Consider the following 26,387-nt stretch of genomic DNA (forward strand, 5'->3'; position numbering starts at 1 on the left):
AGATATTTTTAAAACAGGTTAATTTAGATCTAGCTATATTTTCTCCCCAATGGACTAAGTGTGAACAAAGACCTTTGGTGTGCACCTCTGAATCAGTCAATGCCATTTTCCAGATGCTCAAACAACTTTCGAGATTCTTCTTCTTATCTCCCTGCTAAAATGTTTCCCAATGGCCTGCGGGAGTGGGTATTAGCTCGTACTCTAGATAGACCAGCTGGTGAGAAAACCTGATGCACCTGGAAAAAGGAGAAGGTATTTGCACAGAAGGTGGAAGGAGCCCGTCTGCGAGGTGGCAATCGTGTCCTTGCCACGCTGAGGTGTAAATACATTAGCGTGGTGTGTTTCTGTACAGCTGGAATCTGTGGCGGAGATGACAGCCACACACCCGTCCTGAGGAATCCATTGCTCTGCCGGGTGGGTGGTAAAGCACAGGCAGCATCCTATAGGGGAGAGAAAACGGGTAGTGGGAAAAAAAAAAAAAAAAAGAAAGGTAAAGAAAAACAAAGAAATGCAAGCCAAAAGACACAATATGATTTTTTAGCCTCTTGTGCAAGACACAAATGTCAAGACAAATTGACAGACGTTATGTAATCGTGAAATAAGTCTGTCACACAGGCTCTGGTTTTGTTCGTATGTAACCCTGTTCGAAGCAGCAGCAAGAGGCAGGCTGTTTCTTTACCAAAGACGAGGAGGCATCTTTCTATTGCTTAACCATTTTTTTCTTTTATTTTTACTATACAGTCACAGCCTCAGGCTGAGAGAAATATTCATGCTCTTCTCTCCTGTGTACATATTTTCGAAGGACTGCACCACTCTTATGCATATGCAAAACTACATGCTTTGCATATTTACTTTCTTTATACAAAATAGCATGCCCGCCACATCATGCACCACTTTCACTTCTGTGCAGATTCCCCCAAATTTATCATCTTCTCAGATTTAGAATGTAATTCTCACTCAAATCACAAGCAGCCAGCTCCTCTTAATAACAGTTATTCCAGAGATAACAGCTAATTATGACATTTCAAAAAGTGCACATTAATATTTCAGTAGGCAACATCTTGGTCTTTTTCGCTGGTGAAACATAAGAATACATTCAGTAGACAGTTAAAAGACGCTTCCACACATCCTTGCAAAGCCTTTCTACACTGTCTTCTGTTCGTCGCAAGCCACAGTTCGCAAAAAACCAGCTTTAATGGATCGGTTCTTAATGTAATTAAATATAGTTAACAACAGTATGCTTCAGAGTCCTCAAATTAGTCCTTTGCCTGAAGACAATGTATTCTTCCAAATCCCTCCTTAAAACATTCTTCCTTGGTAAATCCTATTAGCATTAATCTGCTAAGGCTAGGTGTGCTTTATCATTTTTTTTCAGGTATCTGGAAAGCTTTGAGATCTACTGCTCATTCAGTTTCTTACAATGCCAAACACTTTCGGAGGTCTAATTTTGCCTGGAAACCCTGTGGGGTCATGTCACCTTCCCCTGGACATCCTCAACTCAACGGCGCTGCAGGGAAAAACAAGAAAGTGGAAGGTTTCTGTAGGATGGCGCTAGCAGGGTGTGGTAAGAAGAGACAAAACTGACACTGAAATCTCACCGTGTATTAGAAATGCAAAGGAGAGGAGGGATAATTCACGTCTCCTTTATCACTCTCACGGTGCATTTTGTTCCAGGAACAACAGAGTCTTATATCTGAAAGCCCTTGGACAATCAATACCATTTAAATTCAGCCTGAGCCTCTGCAGGCTGGGGTGAGGCCTGACCATGCAGCGAGGTGGAGGCAGCTGGGACCCCAAATATTTTGCAGCTCTAAAAAATAATGATCAGATCATTGTTTCAAAAGGAAGATTAACACCTCTCTCAATCAAAGTCAAACGCGTGCCCAGAAGGCCTAGAAAGGAAAGGGGCTTTCTGTTCCTCCCCGAGGTGCATGCAAAGTCTTTCTTGGAAGAAGCAGCCACATTTTCCTTTCGGGTTTATCTCATGGGCACGTGAAGGCTCTTGGGGCTTCCCAAACCATCAATTAAATGCTGTGAGAATTAGAAAAAGTTATCAAGGGGAAGAGCGAGTTATTCGAGGATTTATGAACTATTTTAAGTAGGAGCATGGAAAGATCTGAGAGCATGCATTCTTTAATCATCCTATTCAAAGTGCTGAAAAATCTTTGTCCAAGGTTCTCCCTGCTACTTTTAGCTTGGTCAGGGAAAACAAGACAGCGGCGGCTTCTGACTTTATTTCAGGTTTGGAAAAGGCAGTGTTGTGTAGCCTCGCCTCCCAAGCCGGGAGAGGCGTCCTGAGGAGAGACTGGACCAGCAGCGCGTTACGCGTGAGGCTCCTGTTAGCCACCATGTTGGTAGGGGTTAACGGTTTAATGAGGTTTCAGAGCGGCCTCCCCCCGCTGTTTTTACTCTGAAGTCCCCGGGTTACTCCAGAGGGACGATCTTTCCGTCTCCCCACAGCCCGGGGACGCTGACACCTGCCCCGGGGAAGGCACCAGGGCACGGTGGGCCTCCCCACGGGAGACCCTGGCCCCCGCGGGGCCCTTCTGCCCGCACTCTTTAACCACTCGCGGGGGATCCCAGCGCTCCCCCGAGCGGAGGGCCGCGGGGGGCGGCTCGGACCAGCCACGCATCAGGGGACGGGGCGCGATTTTGCAAGAGAAAAGCGCGACTCGGGGTGGCTTCCGTGCCCGGCGCCCTCTCCTGAGGGAACAGCACCTGGGCAGGTACACACTGAGCGCCGGTAATAAAAACTACCGCCTGGCGCGGTTTAATACGGGGGGCGCTGAGGCTGGAACTTCGCTCCGGGGCGGAAGGGAGAGGGGAGACGGCGGGGACACGCGGCGCTGCCGGCGCCGCTCCCGGGAACAGCCCGGCCCCACCGCCGCTGCGGGGCACGGGTCGCGGCCGCCCCGCGCGCCCCGGCGTGACGTCACGGCCCGCGGCCAATGGGCGGCGAAGGCGCCCTGATGCCATGGCTGGAAGTTCCCCGGCGGCGGCGGGTCTGTGTTCCCGGCCCGGCCCCTCGCAACGCCGGGGCGAACCGCGGGCGCGCCCGCCCCCCGCCCTGGAGTCCTTCCCGCAGCCCGGCCCCGAACTGCGCGCTCCCTGCGCGCCCGTTCCCGTTTCTTTACGCGCTCGCCAGTACTTTCGCCGGGCGCTTCCGCTCCCCGCGGTGGAGCGTTACCGGGAGTGCCGAGTCTCCCGGGCCTTGACGGGGACGGGTGTATAGGGGGGCTAAGCCGCTCCAGCCGGGCAGGGCCCCCCGTTGCCCCGCCCCCGCGTCCCGGCTCGCAGCCCCGGCAGCGCGCAGGGGAGGGCACCGCCCGGCCCGGCCCTGCCCCGCCTTCCTGCACTGGGGCGGGGGGAGCGGCGGCCATCCCGGCGGGCGAGGGGGAGTCCGGGGAGCTCCTCCCGCGCGATCCCGGCAGCGGCAGCGGCAGGAAGGGCAGGGCGGGGGCGGGGGCGGGGGCTGTGCCTGTGCCGGGGGGGGGCGGGCGGTTGGCGGGGGAGGGGCCGTCGCTGCCGCCGGGCGCAGCAGGCTGAGGGGAGGCAGGGAGCGGAGCCGCCGCCGCTGCTGAGGGCTGGGGCCTTGGACGCGTCCGGCGCGGAGCGGAGGAGGAGGAGGAAGGGGGAGGGCGGGAGCCAGCCGGCCCCTCTCGGAGGACGCGGCCCGCATCCGCCCGGGGAAGGGCAGAGGGAAGCGGAGGGGGGAGCGAGTGGGCGCCGCCGCCGAGGAGACAAAGAAGCGGAGCCCGCTCGGGCTGGGAGCCTCCCCGCCGCCGTCGCCGCCGCCCGCCCCGCTCCCTGCCGGCCGGCCGGCCAGAGGTAAGCGCGGCCGCGGGCGGGACGGGCCGGGGCCGGGGCCCGCCGTAAACTTGTGGCGGCCGCGGGGGGCGGCGGGGGGAAGGGCCGCCGGGAGCGGGGGGGAGGGGCAGGTGTCACCTGGGTGGGGGAGGCCCCGTGGCCGCCCCGGGGGCGGGAGGGCCGGTACCTGCCGGGGGCGGCACGGGGGGTCGGGGGGGGGGGGGGGGGCGGGGAGGTGTTTGTGTGCCACGTCCAGCTGGGGGGGTGGTGGGGAGGTCGGAGGCGGCTCCTCCTCATCCTCCCGAGTTGCTGCTTGTGAGTTGAGTGTGTGTGACAGCCGCCGCTTTGTGCCGCCCGCCGTCCTGCCGGGGCGGCCCGGGACACCCCCCCATCCGCCTCCCTCACCGCGGGGCTCCGCTCCCGGCCCGGCGGGAGAATGAAGGCGGCGTATCCGTTGGGGGAAGGCGGGCAGCGCCTCCCGGCCGGAGCGCGGCGCAACCGGAAAGTTTCCCGGGCCCGGTGCCGAGCGCTGCCGGCCCGCGCGGGGACGGGCGGGCGGTCACAGCGGGTTGCGGCCTCCGGAGTCACGTTCCCCCCCGCCCCCCTTTTTTGCTGCTTCTCGCTTTTCCGTCCCTTGCTTTCGGCTCGATGAGAGCCGAAGGCGGGGGTTTTCTTGAGGAGCGCGGTGCAATTTGACGCGGTCGATGCCAATGTAGGTAAAGGACGTAAAGCTAAAAAAACCAAAATTAGGTAAAATTGTACCTGGTGTACAGATCGCTTAGTAAAGTGCATCCCTGGGTGTTTCAGGAGGAAACTCAGTGGAGTATGTAAGTCTTTTCATCCCGTTTATAATTAAAATCGTGCCCGCACTAACAGATACCCCTTGCTGGTGGGCTGGGCAGCGTGGCCCACCTCAGATAAAAGTTGTCAGATCGGGATTCAGGTTTGTAATTCAGGTCTGACCTGCGACTGACTGATTGTGAGTGCCTCTCCACTCTAGTTCCTATGTTAACATCTCCCACTGTTGTGTTTTTTATAGCGCATGTGAATCTCTGCGTGTATCGGGGTTATTCCGTGAATTACATACAGTGTTTAACTCAGAACTGTCTTGTTCTTCTGTTACTTGAAAACTTGAATGCTCACCGAACCTCAGCAAGATTTTAAAGCACTCTTTAGCTGAACCGCATTTCTTCCCCTTGCTGAGAAGCAATATTTGTTTCTGAGGAACATATTGCTACTGTTCTAGCAGCTCAACGTAGGAGCATTAGACTTCTCTTTCATGAAAAACGGTAGTAGCCTTTATAAAAACACATTTTCATTGCCTAACCATGAGTGGTTTGTATCATCAAGAGTTTGGACTGGAAACTTAATATGGAGGAATTTGAAAGGGCTCACTGGGTAGGAACTTATGAAGTATTTCTGTTTGAAAGTACTTGTTTTGCCACTGCTTTTTAGGAATCTGAAGCGGTCAGCACCACATAGATGATCTTAATGGTACCGTGTTTTCTTTTTTTTGGGGTTTATAACTTCTGAAGTAAAATAATGTTGCATTTTAGAAACAGTGATTTCACAACTCTGGAAATGGAAATCCTCTGTCTGACCCAAGTCAGCATAAGCAATTAAGCAGATTGCTTTGTCTTCATAACTGACTTGCTTCTTGAGACTTTGACAGAAGATGTGATTTTTGGGAACAGTGAATAAATGTTGAGATAGAAGGCACCTGTACCACAAAGATCAGAACTGTAATTATCAAATATTTTTATATAGGCCATGAAACAGATACAGACTCGTTATGGTGTTAGCTCTCATTGCCGTCATTCTGTCATTGCAACATTAGCTGTTGTGTTGGCCTTTACTTCTACCAGATGACGTTTCTGTTTGCTGTTGTGATACAGTGGTACACAAAATCTCTTTTGATGTATTTTTCCAAAACCAACAGCAGACTTAGTGCTTGATTGTCTGGATTTTTATTACATCCTCGCTACTGAATATATGATAAATTCAGAACTTCAGCCTTTGGCTTTTTACTACAGTGAAAGGGAACTTACTATCTCCCCTTTCTCTCTTCTGTAGTTTCCTGGCTTGCTCTGTGGGAGCGTAAGGAAAGATATTTGCTCTTATGTGTCACCTCGCATCTCCTGTTGGCTAAAGAGGAGGGACAAGGTCAGCGGCATCTGCTTCTTTTCCAGTCTTTGTTTTTTGTACCTTGTGTTGCTGTTGGCACATTACTTCTTTGCAATGCTCGTGGCTTTCCTCAGTAGAAACAATAGTAGTAGCAACTCAAAAAGTGATGCCCAGATAGCTTTGTTTGCCGGTCGAGGTCTTCAGCAGCAGCAAAGCTACCTGGAGTATCTGTGTTTTTTTTCATGCTTCTTGAGCATAAAAGCTGCTTCCAGGCTTATGGAGACAGGTGCTGTATCAATTTACATGCTGCAGGTTTGAAATCAAAACCAAGGCATCTTTGAATCCGAAGCGTATGTTCTAGAAAGTGTTTCCTGTTTGCATGGAAGGACTATGGTTTCTAAACCGTGGGTATTCCCCCCCACCCTCTGCCTCTGTGCTTTGAGGAAGAAGGATTGCTGGTGGGGAATTATTTAGAGATGTCCGAAGGAGCTTTTAAATATCTGAAAACTTGTCTGTGAGACCAGATGCTGCCATGTTTCGGTCGGTTGAGTCAGACCCGGGGTGAGGTGCTGGGCGCTTGTCGCCGGACACCCCGCTCCCCTGAAGTAGGTCATCTGGCGTGTTCAAGAGGTGGAGGGTTGAGGCGCTCTGCAGGAAAGCTGCTTTCTACTTCTACTGAAATCATAAACTTAAAGGCAATACACTTTATCCTTGTATTGACTAGGTATACAGAAATGTCGCAGAACAGTAGTTTCCACAGAGTGAAAGCCAAGAATCCTTATTAGTTCCTGGAGTGGGAGACCTTCAGAGAGAAGCGGGATGGTGTTTGTAATGTGGGAATTAGCATTGTTTGTTCCTCCTAAAGCATATAAGTGGGGCTTGCACTGTTCTTTTAACCAGTGCACCATTGTCCAGTCTTCCGAAAAATGTACTATGTTAGAGTTCCTGCTGACTTACACCTTTTGAAAAATGACTTTTCTGTTTGTTTTCTTTGCAAATTTAAGGATGTTGGCCCAGCTGTCCTAAGCTCAGTTCTGTTTTAGATAGTTCCATTTAAATTATTCTTGCAGATTCAATTAGGCGCATTAGTTTCCTCATAATAACATAGACGTCGGTGTTCTGCCCAATTAAACTGTTGCTCTGTTCAGTGGTGGGTAAAGTAATTCTCTCAAGTGTTAAGTTGTTTTTTTTTCTTGGAATAATCTTTTTTTCCCCATCATAAGGATTCTTAATTGTTTCATAAATGCTAATGAAATGAGTAAATTGGAAGTGCATTGAAATATGAAATATGTATTTTTACATTCCCTTAAATATATGTGACACAACAAATGAAATTGTTTCTCACCATTAACAAAGTGAGTTCATATTTTAAACCCAGCATAAATAACTTTGTGTGCAGTGAGGTGGCCTAGCAGTGAACGTTTTTAAGCTTTAGTAGAGTATTGTAAATTTTAAGAATTCAGGTGAAGTAAATCTTGATTAGAGAATAGCAACCTGTTGCATTTTAAACTATTTCAGCTACGCACGATAACCCCATGTCAGTAAAGTTTTAGAAATACTTGTGCTGAGAAAACTATCTCTTGGAGTGGCAGCTCAGACATGCTGGTATAGCCAGTATTTGTTCATAGCTATAGAAACAAGCTTTGTGGCTTAGAGGCTTTTTTCCTCTGTTTGTTGTGCTGATTTTGGTCCTGGTCTCATTAACAAGTATCAGTGTGGTGACATGTAACTAATATTGCTTATTCCATGAAGCAGACATGGGATAAACATGCTGTGTCTCTTGCTAAATGCCTGAATTCTCAAAAATGTTGCTTCTCTCTTACAAACATGACAAAATACAGACACAATGCAATACTGCTATGTTTTTAATCTAGGCTGAAGAAAGCTGATCCAGTTTTCCTCAACCCATTTATTGTCTTCAGAGTACACACAACTGTAGAAATAGATGTAAAAACAGATAGTGACATATACTGCAGATAGAGTGTAGCTGAAACTTTATTAGACAAAACCTGATATAGTTAGTATGTTTACAAAATCAGGTAGTAAACTTCTCAGGCAACTTCCTTTTTTAAAATTTTTTTTTAATCAAATGAAATATAAACTTTGTTTCCAATAAGTTTTTTGATTAAAAAAAGAAACTTAGATGGTACCTCATTACCATCGTGTTTCAGCCGGTTGTGCTGTTCTGATGGGTAGAGCACATTCTTCTTCTGTGGCTTCAGCAAGTACCTAACGTCTGGTCCTTGGAAGCCACGTGGGTGGCGTTTGCTGTGCCAGGGCTGGATGGTTTAGCCGAAATGGATCAATAACCAAAAATAAATGAAGAGGCCCTCAGATTATTACTTATTGGAAAGGCAGATTTTAGCCTTCTGAGCCATGTGAAGTTGTGAAGTTTCTGAGTTCTGGAAATGATCCGAGCATTTGTGTGGGCCTTAATAAGGAGAAGTGACAGGGGCGTGACAGCGGATACCGAAGTTTTAGTGGGAGGAGAGAGGCTGCGGATGCTCTTCCTGATGCAGGTGAACTGGGTCATGTCCTCTTATGGTGTGAGAAGCTGCTTTTTGCTGGGTCCTCTCTCTGGGCTTTCTTCCCCTGCGGGTTACACTGGATCAGCTCCGTGCAAATACAGTGGAGCTGTCAGACCCTGCAGGAGGGCGGGAGGAGGGTTAGCAAAAGCAGGTGCTTTCTGCTCATGCTGGGGTGAGATTCGGGGTTCTGCTAGCAGTGCAGCTTTAGAAGAAAATACTTTTCATTTTTAAGAAAATACAAGTAAGCTTTTTAAAAATACTAGTCAGTTGCTCTTCTGATTTAGCTGCATTGTCCTTATTGGTATTATTTTAAAAAATAAATCATTAAACACTGTTTTAGAACCTGTCCTTCAAAATGAGAATAGATCCTTGCAGAGTGGGAAGGTTTAGAAAGGAATGGTGGTGTTCATTAAGCATACAGACTGTAAGTTAAATAAATTGGAATTTTCTAACTTGGTTCTTCTTGTCAAATTTAAGTTGGCTGGAATAATCCTTTTTGTGTACCAGTTACATTTTTAGTTAACCATGTAGTTGAATAAAGCAGTTAATGAGTAATCCCTGCACAGGTTTAGGAGAGAAGCGGAACACTAAATCCTGTTAAAACTTACTCTACATATGGAGAGTTAAATTGGTGTATCACTCCGAATTTCTTTAGGGCATTCTGAACTAACGGAACATTTCAAGGAACAGAAATAAGTTAAGCCTCCTGTTTAGCAAGCCCTGGCACTGGTACTGGAGGAGAGGAGTCCCAGTCATCGATCGAGCTGACCTCTTGGTTTTACTGCAATAGGAGCTCCCTCAGCACAGCATGGCTGCGAGGTTTTTCCATACAATAGCAGCGTCTTCATCACACTTCATTTCTCCTGCAATCCATCGTGTGTCGGACTCGGCTCCCAGTGCCATCCTGGGCTACTGCTGTTCCAAGGGAGTTGACTTCTTAGTTGACATCCTAATGATGTTTTGGATGACGACAAGGAAAGTATTTTTCAATCTTTTAATGCAGAAGGAGAGATACATGGCTGTATGATATGTTCTTGGGCTGCATTTTGATAGCTGTCATGACAACAAATCACATGTTCATTTCCCTGAATGGATGGTGTCCCTCCAGACACACACAGAGTGTTACCAGATTTGACAGATCTTGAATGATGACGTGTCAAGGATTCAGCATTCCACCGCAGGAGACTTGGGCTGCTGCAGATACACGCTGCCACCTGGCTTAGCAAAACTCACTGCAGGCTTGTTTGTTTGTTTGTTTTGAGTTCGGGTGGAAAAACAAATGCCCTTTGGGTTTTTGTTTGTTTTGATTTAAATAGATGTAGTGTTTGTTGAAAAATTAATTGGTGATTATAGGTGGAAAGTTTGTTTGCTAGGTTAGCAAAAAAAAAGCCAAACAAAAAAAAGGTATTTGGACTTCATCCAATGACTTTAAAGATGTGTATGTTTCAGATGGTTTCAGTGTTTTTAGTAGGAACTTCAAAACCAGAAGAACAAGCGTTCAGTATTTTTTAGGTCGGAAGTGGGCACTTTATTCACTGGTTTTTCATTTTGTGGTAGTGCTATCGGTCAGTGATGATACCAAACACGTCGTGTTAGTTCCTCTGTGGAGGGCAGGGACGGGAGCAGACACCCGTGTAGATGGGCTGCAAACAGGGGCAGTGGCACAGATGGTTTGTTTGACTTATATTTAGCCTTGGTTGTTGTTTATTCGTAAAGTTGCAGTTTCAGTTGGACAGCTGTTTCTGGTTTAACCAGACTGCAGAAGTCTTGTAAAGTGGATAAAAACCTGTAAATACTGATTTTTGTGTGTTTAGTGTGGCAATGTTGTGCTGGATTACAGCCCTTCAGTATCTAGTGCTCTGGTAACTCTGGCTCAGATGATCTGCAAACAGCAGCTTTACGTGAGTGGTGTTGCATTTATTTAATTGTTTTGAGTTGTGAATTATTTTTGTTAGCAATACCGTCTGACTATACCTACAACATAAGTGAATTAAAAACCGGTACTATTAGCTGCTGGAAGAAAAGGTGCCGTGTTTGTGTCTTTAATTAGTTTTCCCTACCAGAACTTGTTGAAATCCTGCAGGCATAGCAACTTTGGAAATGTAAGTTACGACACAGCATTTTTCCCAGTGAGTATTGAAAATTTGTAAAAGTCCCTGCTAGTTTTGCAGCTTTTTGGTTTTAATTAAGAATATTTTTGTTCCCATTGTAAAAGAAATTTGGTACAGTGTATCTTGCTTACATGTGTTCTCCTTTAATCATTGCATGTTGAATACAGAAATGTGTAGATGGCATTTATAGGTATAAAGGCATACATTTTTACATCAAAAAAGAATGTAAGCCATTTAGAGTATAAACAAATGGAGCTTCACCTTTCCTGTCTTTCAGAAAAAAAGATGAAAAGAAAACTTGATGATCAATCTCTTTCCTTTACGTTTTCAGGTCTATAGGCAGTCTTTCTGCTAGTGCTATAGGAATAATATAGAAATAATTATATTGTGGACTATTCATAAATTCATACTGGTTTGAATACCATTTAATTCAAATAAAGAAATAAATTAATGCTAATATACCAAATAATTAATGTGATAATAAAGGATCTACCTTCCACTTGACACTGAATGACTTATGTTCCGTTACATCAAAATACTTAAATCATTTTGAGCATTCAATATTAAAAATCTAGTTCATGAATATTAGAAATTTAATCAGATATCTCAGTAAGGACTGTGTGGATTGCATTGGGTTTAAACATGGGTAATAATAAAGCTTGTGTTTAGCACAAGTATCAAAATATGACACATCATTTTTATGAGCTCTGAGGCTCTTAAGGGATGCATGGGGAATTGTAATGAACTGAAATATTATAGACCTTCTGTGACAGAAAACTATTAAAGTCTGCGTAATGTTGTTATAGTGGCGATGTCTGTCTTCTGCTGTTAGTCTGGTCTTGTAATACTGGTGGTTGTATTCCTTTAGGATCCTTCCTGGCTTTGCCGATGGGAGATCCTGGATGTTTATTTTGTTCAGATATTCCCTTTGCCTCTCTGGAATATCAGGAAGATGCAACATCGTGGCTTTGCCAAAATGTTCATTCTTTGTTTTATATCCCAACTTTTCGTGCTGTTGGCCTGTGAAAATGCAAGCACATTCTTAATAGTGCTAGTGGTCCTGTTGGAATTAATGTCTCTTATTTATAAAACACGAAGCTGAGCCATAAGTATGTCTTTTTCAAGACAAGAACCACAGTTACATTGCAGGTTAACTCTTTTACTTACATATTCTTTAACTTGTCACAACATGTATGTTAAATTACATGTCGAACTTCTGCCTGCAATGTCACATAGCCAGCCTATTTTTCCAGGCAGACTTTACACCTACACATTGGGTATTACATACCTATACATTGTGTATTACATTACTCTATCAGCAGTCCCATAAAGTCAGTGGTACTGTGAGTAGTTTAGTGTTGTTTAATGAATGATAATACAGAGATGTTAATGAACAGGAATGGATCAAGCTGTTCTTGATATAATGCCTGCTTAAGTTGATGGAAAAAGGAAGTTAGTTCCTCATGGAGAAAACAACAAAGAATGGTTTACTTTTGGTGTTTAATTTTAAAATTGGAAACCTAGAATTTAAAACAGAAAACCAGACAGTACGAAAGCAGAAAAAAGGGAAAATTAAAATGTGATGCAAGAAAAGCATTTAAGGTATTGAAGGTTATAATGTCTGTTTTGGAGGAATCGAGGTTCAAAGATAAGTATATTAGTGAAGATCATTGAAATAAACAATTTTTAAAACTCCCCCTGTGTTTTAACCGTAATACATTGTTTAATGGTGCAACTAGACTTAGTTTCAGTCTTCTATGATAAAAGTCTTTTCAGCTTGCCCTTGTGATTTTATCTGTTCTTTGATTTTTTTTTTTTTTTCTTCTTTCTGAATGGGTAATTTTAGCAGTTAAGTAGTTGGTCATTTGGCTTCCTTTGAGGTAATATAAGTGACATACTTGTGGTTAAAAGAAGATACCATACATAACTGCAATCTGAATTAATGGACATTGCCTTACTCTTGTGCAGTAATGGCATACATACCATTACTGAGTGTACATAGCATTAGAAGCAGCTTGATATTCATGAGATTATACTGTTCTTGATAAGCAGGTAGTAAAATTTTCAATGTTTCATTCTTCAAAGATAGCAATCCTGAGTCTTTTAGTGAATCATGAACACTGGTGAGACAAGGTGGAGTTATGCTAGAGAGAAGATAAATTTTCTGATGGTTGAGGTAGAGCACCTGTTGCTGTATTATCAAGTCGGTTTAGTTACAGCAAAATCTAGACCATAGATCAGCAAGATAATCATCAACTAACTTGCGATTGTAAAGCCTTTTTCTTGCTGATTGTGTAGAGAACAGCTTGGCATTGCTAATTCCAGGTGCATTTGGCAGTTTGGAAATTGTTTTTCAGTACATGAACAGAATGCGTTTGGCAAAGGAGCTGCTGAGGACATGCGATGAGGGAAGGGCTGCACGTCCCCCAGGTCTCTTGTGCTCCACGGCCGCCTGGGAGGTGGTGGTAAAAGTGCAGGGCAGGGCTTGTAAACCACGAGCAGCCCCGAATCCAGGAAAATGAAGTGCAGCGTCAAGCAGCTTTGCTCATGTCTGCTGGTCAGCTTTCATCCCAGCCAGGTGGGGGGAAAAAAATAAAAAATCAGGTGTTGCCTTTGAAGCCCCAACCCTCTGGCGGAGCCTTCCTGCCTGCAGGTGAGCCCATGCTGAGTCTGCCTGGGCAGTGCAGGTAGCCCAGAGCTGTGACCTCCCTCTGCCTGCTGCCCTTGGCTGTTGCTTCTTCCCCATTTTCATGGAACTGGCTTTTTGGATGTAAGGGGTATACCCAGCTTGCAAGCTGCCATGCCTGGTGTTACGCAGCCGGATGTTAATCAGTTGTTTAAATTAACGACACCGTCCTTCTAAAACTGTGGTGTCTACTAGATGTAAGAAGAGTGGAATGAACCCAGCAACAATCAAAACCCCAAACCCAACAAGAATACTTGCACCTGTTATCGATAGAGTTCATAGTTTCCACAGCTGTGTAGATGCACTCTTAGATTAGGGAAATACTATTTTATTTTAGATAGTTTCTAAATATTTGATCTTCATTCTACAAAAACTTTAGTTTAGTTGGTGCATATAGTGATAGTTGTGTTACATAAACAGATGGTGATCACCTCTGTTTTGTGGCTTTTTAGTCTTTTCCATTTTGCAGTGTTTTGTACATAGTTAGGACTGGGAATAGCCTTGATTGTGAGCAGGTATGTTTTTGGGTTGTCTGTAATCCATTTGTATGGCAGAAATATTTTAGCAAATTAAAAAAAAAGTTAGATAAAGCTAAGAAACCCTGTATCCTTTCTAGCAAGATTATAATTGTTTGGGAATAAAAAGAGCAAGATTTGACTGAAACATTGCAGTTAAAAGTGATGTTCAAAAATACAGTTGATGAAGTTTCTGAAATGAAGTCAGACTATCCACACTTTTTAACCCTCACATACAACATTTCTGTATAATTGTTTTAAACTTTCTTCTTCCATGAATATGTTCTGGTGTTTCGCGAGAGTATTGGGATGGGCTTACACGTGTTTCAGTCAATAATTGTCACTAAACAAAAAGAAGCATTTTCACATTGAGAAAAGTTGTGAATGTTTTATGCTGGTTTTGTATCGTTTTCAGTGCAATTGTCTTAAAACAATGTAAATTTTCAGAAGGCTAAAATTAATGCTGTGGTATGGAAGAGCCCTGTGGAGACGTCTGTATGTTCCTGCAGCTGCTGTGTGAGTGATCATCAGATGTCATCTCAAATCACTCAGCCCTTTGCTCTAGTCTCTCTTTCCAAGCATCTGAATCCGCCTGCTTCCCCCTTCTCCCTTTGCACTACCGGGGGGGCACTGGTCATTGCTGTAGAAATTCTCGTCTTCTGATTGATTCACTTTTTTTCCAAGCAACTCAGAGGCTCTCAGGTAGCTGAATGGCATCCAGTGGCTGTGTTACCGAGCCCCTTGTCTAACAGTTTGCTGTTCAAGTTGCCATGGAGGCTATCGCTCGGGCGTTCTTCGTGTCCAAAGAATCTTTCCATTATATTAACAGCTGTGAATAGGATTTGGATGAAGATTTTTTTTTTTTCTTGTTTTGTTAGCTCACTATTCTAAGCGGGTAGTTGCACACCACTTACAGAAATGAGGTTGTCTGTTTGCTTTATCTGCTCAGGCTGGGTGTGAGTACCAGGTTATTCTGTTGAATATCATGTTCATTTTCTGCCTACGTGTGTATATGTCTGCAACCTGGTATTTGGGACAGGTTCATTAAATCTGAACTGAATATATGAATATCGCTGTGGTCCAAATTGGAGTAGGATTTACCAGCGTGAGCTGGCTTTGGACTCAGATGAATTGTATAAAAATAACACTGTACTTTTCTTCCCTATGCAGCATCCTTGTCCTGCTTGTCCGCTCTTAATTGTGGGAGAGAGAGAGCTGCCTTAGTGAGAATTGTGTGATAATGAGGTCCAGCGCTGGATCTTGGTGTGATAGGGTATTGGGGGAATGGCAGAAGCAGTATTACTTAAATTTTTCTGTTTTCCAATAGTTAGATATACTCTTTTTAGTAATATTCCTCCAGATTGTTGCTGTTATGAGAAGTCTCTGTTTTGCACTCGTATGTAGCTTGAGGTTTCCAGCTCGTAGATGTGCTGTACTTAGTGACAATTGCTGATTCTGTAGCTTTTATATGCAACACCAGTCTGAAACTTAAATTTCTAAGGCTAGGTAAAGGAAAGGGAGTTGGTGAATAGAAATCATGAGTTTAAAGAGTTATAGTTAGTAGTGTTATGGATATAGATAGCTTTTTTTTTTAAAAAAAAAAAAGTTTACTTTGGGCATACTTGTAAGATTGTTTGTGCCTACCAGCTTTCGCTGCAGAGTGGACATAATGCAGGTTGCTGAGTCATTGACCCTTGTAAGCAACAATTTATTTATCTTCAGCTTGTTTAGCTTCATACCAAGTAGCAGTAGAAAAGTGATTTTTATATAAAATCACTAGGTGAATAAACTTGTTCATGAACGAAGTGCTTTAATTTTTCTCTGGTACGTCTAATTTTTTATCGTTATGTGAGGACTTACAGAATGTGCTCAGCTGAGATTGATCACTGGTGTGTGAAACGACCAAATTATAACAATGGAGGGTTTTCTGAGGTGGGTAATATATTTTCATATGTAGCTTCTAGCAATGAGTTTAATACACTGAAGGCCACATTTTCAATGCTTCTGTTATTGAAATGTAGTGCTCTGATTGTTTTTCTGCTGAACTTCAATTTAGAGCTTCATCTGGAAAACATCCAAGGAAAAAAGCATCAAAGCAAAATAATAAGAATTGCCTGGGAATGCAGGAAGATCTTTAAGTATAAAATTAAACTATGCAGCGAGAGCTTGAAACAGTGCGTAGAACACCTTAAAGGCTAAATCTGTAAGTAAGAAAGGAAAATAACTTTATTGGCACGTACCTTGAAGTTGTAATAGTTTGCTAACCCTGGGTACAGGAAGTAAACTTTTACATTTTTACTGTTCTTTGCTTCATTTCCCATCTTTAATCTTTTGGCTTTGCTTCAGCTGAAGGATTGTTACCATTTTAATTATAGATCCCCAAGGATTATATTCCTTATGTTACTACCTGCAAAGCCCTAGTTTGGTCCTCTGTTCCAGTTCAAAGCCATCAGGTGAGCTCTTCCAAATATTTAATCAACTGAATTATGATCCTCAAGCCACTTGTGAATATGTTTAGTTAACTTTTCCGAGTCTTAGATTTGGGACTTTGGCAAGAAAAGCACATCTGTGAAGAAGAAAACTGTGATTAAAAGAAGTGCATGCATAGTTGAGAATAAGTTCTGCGTTTTATTTGTGACAAGGTGAGAACTGCTATTCTAGATACTTCTGTCTGTCTACAATATCTCTTACAGTTGCCAGTGTAGTAAACACTGTGGGAGTATGACAGGGTGTGTGTAACTTCAACAGCTGATGACTTTTCTGTTTTCTAGACCTACAATTAAGAATATGGCAAAAGTTCAATGTCAAACTGATTTTATTGTAAGAATAATTAAAGAAGAAATTTCTTCTGTATTGCCCAAGAACTTAGATCAGGCTGAAGTCATTCCCTCCTTTAGGCTTTCCATGTGGGATTTTCCTTTTTTTGCAGCAAGTCCGGACCTGTCGCATGCAAACTTGGGTTCTTCTTGAATTGTTCTGATGGCATCAGCAGGTGGTTTCAATGCAACTTGCAAAACATATAGAAAGTTCTGTAAAGTTCAGATTTTCTAGGGGGTTTGTTTGTTTTTATTCTGCCTTTCACTGAATCTTAAAATGTTCAGGAAATTTAGCATACTTTATTTGTCTGCCGGGCACAGTGATATTTTGCTGTAGCATGTGAAAGCAGCTTTTCATCCCACCCACAAGCTCATTACACCTAAAAAGCCCAAGTATTGGCTGTGAGGGGGAGAGATCTGCTCATCAACCTAAATCTTAGCAGACATGGGGATTTTCTTCACTTATTTTATTACAGAGGACTTTTCTGCTTACTTTAGCTGCTATATTGTCTTTACAACTCAGCCCACACATTTTTCTTGCTTTTCTAGGAATAGCTTCCCTAGACAGCAACACCAGCGCCTGGCAGCTCTGTGCTTGTTACGCCTGGGGAAAAAACTCTGGTTTTCTCCAAGCCCACTGCCTCTAGCAGCAGCGAGCAGATACGGTGTCGTCATTAGGAGATGTGAGTGGCAGATGTGTGTTAGTCTTGTCTCTGGATGGCTGAAACACTCGTCAGCTGGAGCAACTGAATGGATCTTGGTCTTGGATGAACATGATTGATTAGTAGAGTGGAACAATGTCTGTGCTGTGTTAAATATCCCAGTTTTTTTAGGTGCTTGCAAGTGTTCTCTTCCAGTTAGGGTAGAAATGCTCTTGATTTTCTTTCTTATACATAGAAACTCCGCAGTACGCCTGGATTAGACTCTGATTGCAGAATCACCTGCACCTTTTTGCAGTCTTTCTGGTTGCCTCCTCATCCTGGATAAATTGTGTACATATACTGTTTTCAAGACAATTTTTGCTATGGAATATGCACACGGGAAGTTCTTCAGAGACTGGGATCCACCCAGTGTGTGTGTTTCAAAACAAAGTATCACGGCCAAAGCAGTCCTTGTCAACAGATTTATTATTTGCTGTTAATTTTCATCCTTGGGGTAAAACGATGTGTACTAAGATAACTTAGTTTCAAGAGGTAATATGAGGAGGATAGAGAGGAAGGTGAAACTGAGTGTGCCAGCAAAATGATTCTCTGTTTCTCTGTATCTGTGTTGGAAAATACCATGATCAGTGATTCCAGCCTTGAAGGAAGAAAGCGAGGAGGAAAGTCATTCCCATAATTTGATTGCTGCTTGCTAATCTGCATTTTCTTTTTTAGAAAAAGAAAAAGCATCATTTCATCACAGATTGCAAATAGTGGAAAGCAGATGTCCCTGGAAAGTAGAAATTGTAGTAGAAGGACGAATTAGTTGCCGTCTACCTACAGCACAGGACTTACTCATTTTGGTAACAGCAAGATGTTCAGTTCAGGTCTGACAATTTTTTTTAATCTCACTCTAATTTGCTGAGTTTGGAGACTGTGTGATTATTTCAGCCAGCAGGAGAGCCTTATTTATTTTTCAGGTTAAAAAAAAGTAAATCTCTTGCTAATTGTTCTGTTATTTTTTTGAATGTTACTTCATAATGTGCACCATTAAACTTTGTATGCAGGAATGGGAAGAAGTAATTATTTCTTCTTCAGTTGGTTCACACTGAAATAGCCATAAAACTCTTGATCCTGATTCTCTGCTGTTTTGCAGCTTATAAATCATTTACTTTGTGCTCCAGAGGCAATGTGTTTGTATGAGTCTAGTATTGATGTTGATGTATTATTTCTACTTCAGTCTCACTTAAGGCAAGTGTAAATAACTTTACAGAGTTACAAAACAGTAGGGAAATGAGCCTCCATAAGCTAAGGCATCAGATTTATTTTCTGGGGCAAATGAAGAGGTTGTTTGAAGCCTGATCAAAGTCCAGGCTCTCCAGTTGTGTATATTATAAAGTTGGTGGCTTTTGAGCAGAATCTGTTGGCTTCGGGAGTTTTTTAATTTATTGGGGCTTTATATCTCTGGAACCCATATTCAACATATTTCTGGAAATGACAAATGCACTGCCATATGGCACGCCAGATTTCAAGCCACTCAGAGGTGCATGTGTGAATTTTAGAGTGCCTGGAAGAAATGAATGAAAACCACATTCTCAATTTTATCTGTTGCCGAGCTCTGTAGGCAGAGGAGGGGGGAAGCTTTGAAGTAAATTCTGCTGGAGGGATCACATGCTTATTTCTGAGCCGCCATCCTAGTGCGGCAAGGTGTAGGATGTAATTTATGTTTCAAACTATGCACTAATTTCAGCAGGACTGTTGGTCTACGTGCCACGGTGTTTATTCTGGAAGATGCTAAGAAATATAGAACATCCTTTTGCTACTGGCAACTCTGTTATCTTGTTCAATCATTCATTTCCAACCCTTTTTGTGCCTAAGCTTCTCTTTCAGGCTTTAATGCCTGAACTTAATTCTTACGTATTGTTGAACTGTTATTTTTATATATGCCATGTCTCCTTAAAAGGTTTTTTATTGATTGTACTTCATGAGTAGATTTCTTAAGCTTTTGTTGGTTAGTAAAAGCTGAGAAAGCATTACTGGAGATATTTGTACCAGGGTTATTTTTAATCCTGGAGGCTATGAAAACTTTTTAAATGCAGAAAAGATGTTTGGGGATTTTGTGTCAGGTTTTGGTTAGAAAAAACATCTTGTGAAGGGTGGACTATTAAGGTTAGTTGTGTTCATGTAAGCTTACACAAATTCTGTGTGTTTTCTTCAGAATCGAAGACAATGAATTTTGAAGTTTTCTTTATATAGAAGGGGGGGGAACTTACTTGTGACACACATAATTTGAATGATTAATATTTTGCTACAGTAGTTGCTTAGCTGGTAGAATTGTTAAAATTAATTTTGTCTTCCTGTAGCAATAAGAGAGAGTTCACAAGGGAAATCATGTTAGTCTACTAAATCCTTTCCCCAATTTTTTCTTTTAAAAAGCGCTGTACCTTGTTATAGTAATTGTTCATAACCACTTCCAACCCCCAGTCCTTATGCTCTTTGATTTGTGTGAAACCCCGGGGCTTTTCATGAGGTCGTGAGTTTCCTCCATGTTAGATCATCTCCATAGTTCACTTGAACTTGCCATGTACCAGTTAATTGCTGTTTCTGACCTCGAATGAAAGCCTGTGTTGTGCGCTCGCTCCAGTTGCAATAAAGCTGTGACAGCGGATGGATGGTATTCCGTGATGTAAAGCAGCAGTTTTACATGTGGTTATAATTACCTACAATTCTGGTGTTCTTAGTCACGCAGCCTTCTGGTGGAAAAATGTTCTCCTTTCTCCTGGAAAATACTGATTCATTAAAGCCTGCGTTAATTAATAAATCAGTTTGACGAGGATGGATCTTCTGTCTGGAGTCAAGAAGCGAGAAGCTGCGGTTCTGGCCGAGGAGGGGCAGGAGCAGCTCCAGGTCTGGGTGTGCGTGTTCCTGCTCCGGGCACAGGGCAGCGTGTCCCGCTTAGAGCTCATGGTCAGGAGCACAAACAGACATGGGATGCGGGGTTCCTGATGCTGAGGGCACGTCCATTTGTGGGGGGCAATGGGTAACTGCCTGAAAATTCAGGGAGATTTCCAGGAGGGGAAGACTCTATCCTTTCATTCTCTCTGAATGTTGTGGTTTTGTTTTGTTTTATTTTTTGTGAAATCCACCTTCAAATGGTCTTCCTCTTTCTGAGATGAGGGATTTTTTAAAGTGTGGTGTTCTGTATCAGAATGGTCATACACTCCTCAGATTTCCATCTATATGGAAACTGGTTTTGAAATGATTTAAGAGGAGTGTTAGTACGTTGTGGATTTGTTAGTTAGGCTTCTTCATATCTTCATTTGAAACTCTTCTCTATTTCTAGAAATGCTGTGTGTATTCACATTTTGAAAGAAACTTTGGAAAGAAAATTTGAAAAAAATCACAAAATGAACATGCAGTCGGGCATTTGAAGAATCCCTGTGTGGTGAACCTTTTCATCTTGTGTCTTTGACATGGATCAGAATTAACAACAAAAATCTCCACAATTCCTCCCCTTCTGAAAGGCTGACTTGAATTTATTAGTATTTTATTTGATCTTTCAGGATTAGAGTTTAAGCTGTCAAATACAAAACCTTAACTAAAACCTGAAATCTCTTGGTGTAATACTCAGTTTAGATGGTCTGTGTTGCCTTTATTTTTCATAAATTTCCTTAAATTTATTATCTCTGAAATTTGAGTGTATCAGAAAGGATGTCTGCACCTAGGCTGTTACTAGCCAGCTCTTATTTTCTGTCAAATTGTTCCGAATACTTAAAAAAAAAATCTGCTACAATTAATGTTGGTTTGTCATCAGCCGAATTAAGAAAACTAAACTCTGCATAGCTCTTCTGTGTGTATTTTTCCTTCCCTGTCTGTGCCAGGAATTGCTAATTGCGTAAAATCTTTCTGCATCTCTGTCAGTGTTGTTCCTCTTATGTTTTGGTTGCTCTTGTTCCATTTCTTCCTTCACTTTTTGCACCACTTGACCTTCTCATGTGAGTTATCATACCGTCTTCCCGCTCCGTATTGTATGCAAGGTGTGGAGTCTTTACCAGCCACTTACTAAAAGGCTACATCTGCTACCCAAGCTCTCGTTTTCAAGATGTCAGTGAGGAGCAATTTGGCAGATCTCTCTGCAATAAAATTAAGTTGTGATTGCATGCCTGTCCAAGCTTTAATCTACATATTGCAGGTAATGACAGTAATGAAGATGTGTTAGTGTGGTCTAGCAACCAAGACATATCCCTGATAGATTTGTACTCTCATTTACATGTCGGTTCTGTTTGGAGAAGCTATGTAGACCTGAAGCAGAACTCATGCTGCCCTCAGGCAATCAATTTACAAATACTTTTAGTTGTGCAAGTTTTCTTTGAAACCATAGATTTGCATAGGGTTTGTTTTGTTTTGTTATGTTTTTCTTTTTTTTTTTTTTTTCTTCTTCTTTTCAGTGAAGAGTTGTTTCGTAACATTTGTTGGTAATTAGCCTGAGTCAGTCTTTTGAGTTGTGGGGGAAATCCTGCCTTGCTGAGAATTACAGAAGTCCTGTGGCTGATTTTTGAGGACCCCACAGTCTCATTCCATTTTTCGGTAAAGCTTTTGAATAGGTACGCAAGATGCCTTCAAAGTTTGAGGATGTGTATGTGTGTGTTAGTCTGGTGGCTCATTCTTTAATTTGACATCATAAATTTGACTGAGTAGCACGTCAAGAACTTTTTAAAGCTGGTGTTCATGTCAGATTACCTACTCTTCTGCTTGCCAGTGTAACTCTTCCTCAAGTAGCAGGTCCAGACGGTCCTCCTGCCTTTCAGCTCTGGGAATGGCATTGATAGGAAAGAGAAGTTTTTTGTCTGTGGGTAATTAAAAGGCTGGAAGAAGCAGCAATACAGCCTTCATTTCAAGTGATCCTTCCTTCAAGAATCTGAAGCTGTATTCAAACAGGAGGCATTTTCGCTCTGTGACAGCTGTGAGTTTGGTTCTCAGATGCAGTTTGCTCATTTGAAGCTCCCGTCAGGTTGTATTCTGTGGAAAAGAGGAGTTTGTATTTCTGTGGTGAAGCTGGCCAGCTTTTTTAGGTGGCAAAGCTAAAACTGACTTCTGAAACGTAAGTTATGCAAAGTGTGTAACATTTATATTTACACTTTATAAGCACAGCACTGTCGTCTTCAAAACTTCGTTACTGATCGGTTATAGGCATAGAAACCCCTGCTGGGGAATTGTGGTGGGTACATGCTAGGAAGGGTTGCTTTTCTCCCTGTCCTCTGTTTCCCTTGCGTCTCACCAAGGGAGACAGTAATCTGTCTGGAATAAAAATAAGTAGGTCTGAATCGCTTTGTTCCATGTGTATTTTGAAATGCTGAATATTGATTGACCCTTCCTGAGATCATTCATGCGTGTCATCAGTAGGAAGGGTAAGGTAATTCTAGTTGAACAAGTAAATTTGCACATGTAAAGTTACTCGAAGTTAGTGAGAATTGTCTTTTGGCAAAGGAATGAATTAATGGTGTATGCCATAAGGAGGCAGAACCTGTATTAGATCGTGCATCATGCTTTTTGTCCTCGGTATTGCTTTGCTGTAGTATGTTTAATTCTGATTGTTGGACCATCACCAGAATTTTGAATCCTGTTTGCACAGGATGTCTGTTTCTGGCCCAATTTTTTTAAAATTTTTTTTTCCTACCATATGTCAAATGTGCTAAGAACTTGAAGCTTGTTGCACTGCTTTCTTAAGGTACCTGGTGCTTCTAAAAATACAGTAGCTATAGTTTAAGCACATGATATGTTTGTCATCTGTATTTAGGGTCTAACTTTTACTGCGAGCTGTTACTTTTATATTTGTCTAGGTGGCATCTGTGAAAATGCTGATTTAAATAGAAGGTTGCTATAACAGATTTTTCAAATAAAAACGGTGTGTATGCTTTAACAGTCGACAGTGGGTTTCTGAGGCTGTTACTCTTAGGTTTCATGGCAATAGGCTTTGTGTTCTGAAGCATGTGGGAGTGTTTGTGCTCTTTTGCAGCTCTAGAAGTGTAACTTCCCAAAAGGATAAGTCCTTGTTACAGGATCTATATTTGCCATCATAGCCAACTGAAAGGAGTGGTAAAATACAATGAAAGCAAATATAATGAAGATCTTGTAGAAAGGGGGGGAATTTGTTCCACCTCCTTAAAAGTAAACCAGATTTTTCAAAATTATTTAGTGTTTTCAGTTCTTCATTAGCTTTAAAAACTATGAGATGATATTCTTAGCTTCATTTTCAGGCACAGACATTTGGATCATGTAGCTGGCATCTTCGTAGTTTTGTAAGTGAAGCTTGTCTTCCTAAAGATCTGCTATATTGCTCAAACTTGTTGGCAGAATTAATTCAAGGTCTGTGGTCTTTGGCTTTTGTCATTCCCTACTATGACCTGCCCATATTTTTAGATATAAGATGAAGAGAAACAGGAGGGACTTAAATGGGAGCACAAGACAAAGCAGTGGGGAAGGCATTTTAAAGAGTGTGCAGAAGAAAACCCATGGAAATATCATAGAAAAGACCATGTAACTGAGTAACATGCATAGAAAAATGCCTTTGACTTTTGTTTCCTTTTCTAGCAAAAGAAAAAAATCAATAATGTCACTGTATAATCTCTTCTGCACAGGGAAAGCTCTGGCCCAAATCTTCCCTTTCTAATTGCAGAACTGGAGCACAAACCTTGAAATTACTTAATTACCCTCCCTCCCATCAACATCCTCCCTCCCTCAACCCGTTTCTCATGGTTTTACTGATTATTGATGGTAGGCATACAAAGGACAAAATTTAATAAAATTATAACTAAAATTATTTAATGGGGTGACTGAAATATTTAAAAGTGTGTTCTTGAAACTTTGAACCTTTCTGTCCTAGCAACAATGTATCTGGGAAATGTATATGAAAGTGGACAGCATATGTTTTCCTGGCTTTTGTGTTTTAACAACAGATCCCGTGTTTAAATATCAGCATACGACATTTTGATTTCTAGCCTGCACGAGGAAGATGATTTAGTGAGGTCAGCTATTAAGAACAGCTACTCAACAAGGCTCTCGTGTATCCTTCAGAAAGAGCTTTGATTGTGGCAGCTGCTTACTACAAATGAGGTGGTTTTTGTTTTGTTTTATTTTGGTTTTTTTATTCCCCAAAGAAAGGGTAGACCTGGACTCTTAGAGTAGTTGCTGGGTAGTGAGACAAGTTTGGGAAATACTGTAATGAAGGTAGAGGGCCCATAATTATGATATATAACTCCACTGAATTGGTGAAATATTCAGAGCTTCTGAAGGCTGTGCAAATTTACTTTGCTATATTTAGCAGTGATAGTTTTTTACATCCCAATAGGGTAAGAGCTTACTTAAAAATGCCATTGGCTTTTCAGTACCGTTTGGATCGGAGGGGTTTTGTTTCACTCTCCCCTCCCCACTTCCCAACCTGATGTTAGTCTGTGTTGAAGGGTTCCTTACCCAGGAAACCTTTTAAATATAAGAAACTGTGACACCTTTGGAGTAAAGGTTGATTTCACTAGGTGGTGGTTGGTAGGGTTTGCATGTATTTTGAGCATTGAGTGCCAAAACAAACTTATTCTGCCACAAGCAGAAGGCTCAGGCATTTGAGAAGAATGAAATGGTGGTGGGCGACTGTCTTCTTCAAGGGAGGGTGGGAAGAAGAGGCGTTTCCAGTCTCCCCGAACTGCCTGGCAGAGAAGAAAAATTCAGAGCTACCTTCCTTGTAAAGGAAATTTTATTAAGATGTGATTGCCACCTATGTCACACTGTAAAGATGGTTGGAAAACGTGCTGATGCTCATTTCGTTCAGTTTATTGTCATACCGTGTGGGATTTAAATGAGACCTAATAGAGTAGTAATTGGATTTGCAGTGCCTGTGTGACATAAAGAAGGATTCATGGTGCTGTGCTCAGTGTGTTCTAGAGAGCAAATGCAAAAATGAAATCTCTTGTAATAAAGAACTGGCGACAAATGGATTCCTTGTATGTATACTTAAAAAAAAAAGTCGAAGCTGAAGAACTTGTTCTTGGCTTTGCCAAAATGTTTCTGACAGCCTCATTGACTGCATGGTTCAATTGGAAGCTATTTTAAATAAACCATGTATTTTTTCATTGTAAGAAAATACAGTAAAATATATTTTTAACAAGTTTAGTTAAAGTCATGTGTCTGGTATGCTTTAACATCAGAAAATGTGGTAGGTTGCTGATTTGAATTTGGTACAAACTAGTAACATCCATGCTTGCTGGCTTGCAAAGGGATCTCGGTGCATGTCTCTAAAAATGATTTTGATATTAAATGCACTGAGCGGGTGAAGATGGTAGCTGGTCTTCTGCTGGCACTGCCCTGAATTAAGGCTGTCTCAAGTTCTGGAGTGCAACCCTGCATTTTCGTATTACCCATCTCTTTGAATTTATTTTTGAATTAGCTGTACACTCTATAATTTTCACCAAAAAAGCTTCTTATTTTCAGGCTTTTCTGAATATCCCTGATAACCGTGCTCAGGAAAAAAAACAAAAAAACAAAAAACAAAAAAAACCCCACAACACAACAGCAACAAAAAAACCCCCACCTCTAACTGTGTGAGTCTTGGTATAAGAAGCACAGCCTGGAATGTGCAATCCTAAATATAGGCCCATTCATAATGAATGCTTTACTGTCTTCTGAATTTGATACCATATTGATTAGCAGAAGGACTCACAATATAGGTACAGTGAGTTATATCCTTACCTTTCAAAGTGTTTTTGCCAGTAAATGGACAGATCAGAGTTAAAAACTTTGTCTAAATCGGTCTGCTATTTTTCATCATTGACTTTATTTAAGGATTTATTTATCGATTCATAATAGAGGTAAAGGTTTCTAGTAAGCATGTAGTTACTAACCAATATACTTTGCTTTAGTTGTTTGGCATGTGCAGTTTTTTCTTTAGTAGCAGTCTTTTATAATAGTTTCATTTAAAAAACATAGAAACTTGTGTTCATCTGTAGTTTCAAAAGCAGCTATTTTTATATGCCTGCAAAGAAAGAAAACAAATATCCTTGTATTTTTTTCTTTGTTGAATTAAGAGGCTATTTTTCTCCTCACCTTGATCATTGTCTGCTTTAAACCCACAAATGAACAGAATCCTGTGGCAAGGTTCAGCAAACTGAA

At 42.1% G+C, this 26,387-nt stretch overlaps 1 protein-coding gene across 2 annotated transcripts in view; it reads left to right on the forward strand.

Annotated features, from left to right (window-relative positions):
* The first annotated feature begins 3,642 nt into the window (after positions 1-3,642).
* NCK2 (NCK adaptor protein 2) overlaps positions 3,643-26,387 on the forward strand; it is an 88,345-nt gene continuing 65,600 nt past the window's right edge. For both annotated transcript variants that reach the window (XM_065646568.1, XM_065646578.1), the window contains exon 1: positions 3,643-3,828. The gene's annotated coding sequence lies outside the window, so the exon portion shown is untranslated. The remainder of the gene's footprint in view (positions 3,829-26,387) is intronic.

This window comes from Caloenas nicobarica, chromosome 1 (genome assembly GCF_036013445.1).
Source record: "Caloenas nicobarica isolate bCalNic1 chromosome 1, bCalNic1.hap1, whole genome shotgun sequence".
Classification (NCBI taxonomy): domain Eukaryota; kingdom Metazoa; phylum Chordata; class Aves; order Columbiformes; family Columbidae; genus Caloenas; species Caloenas nicobarica.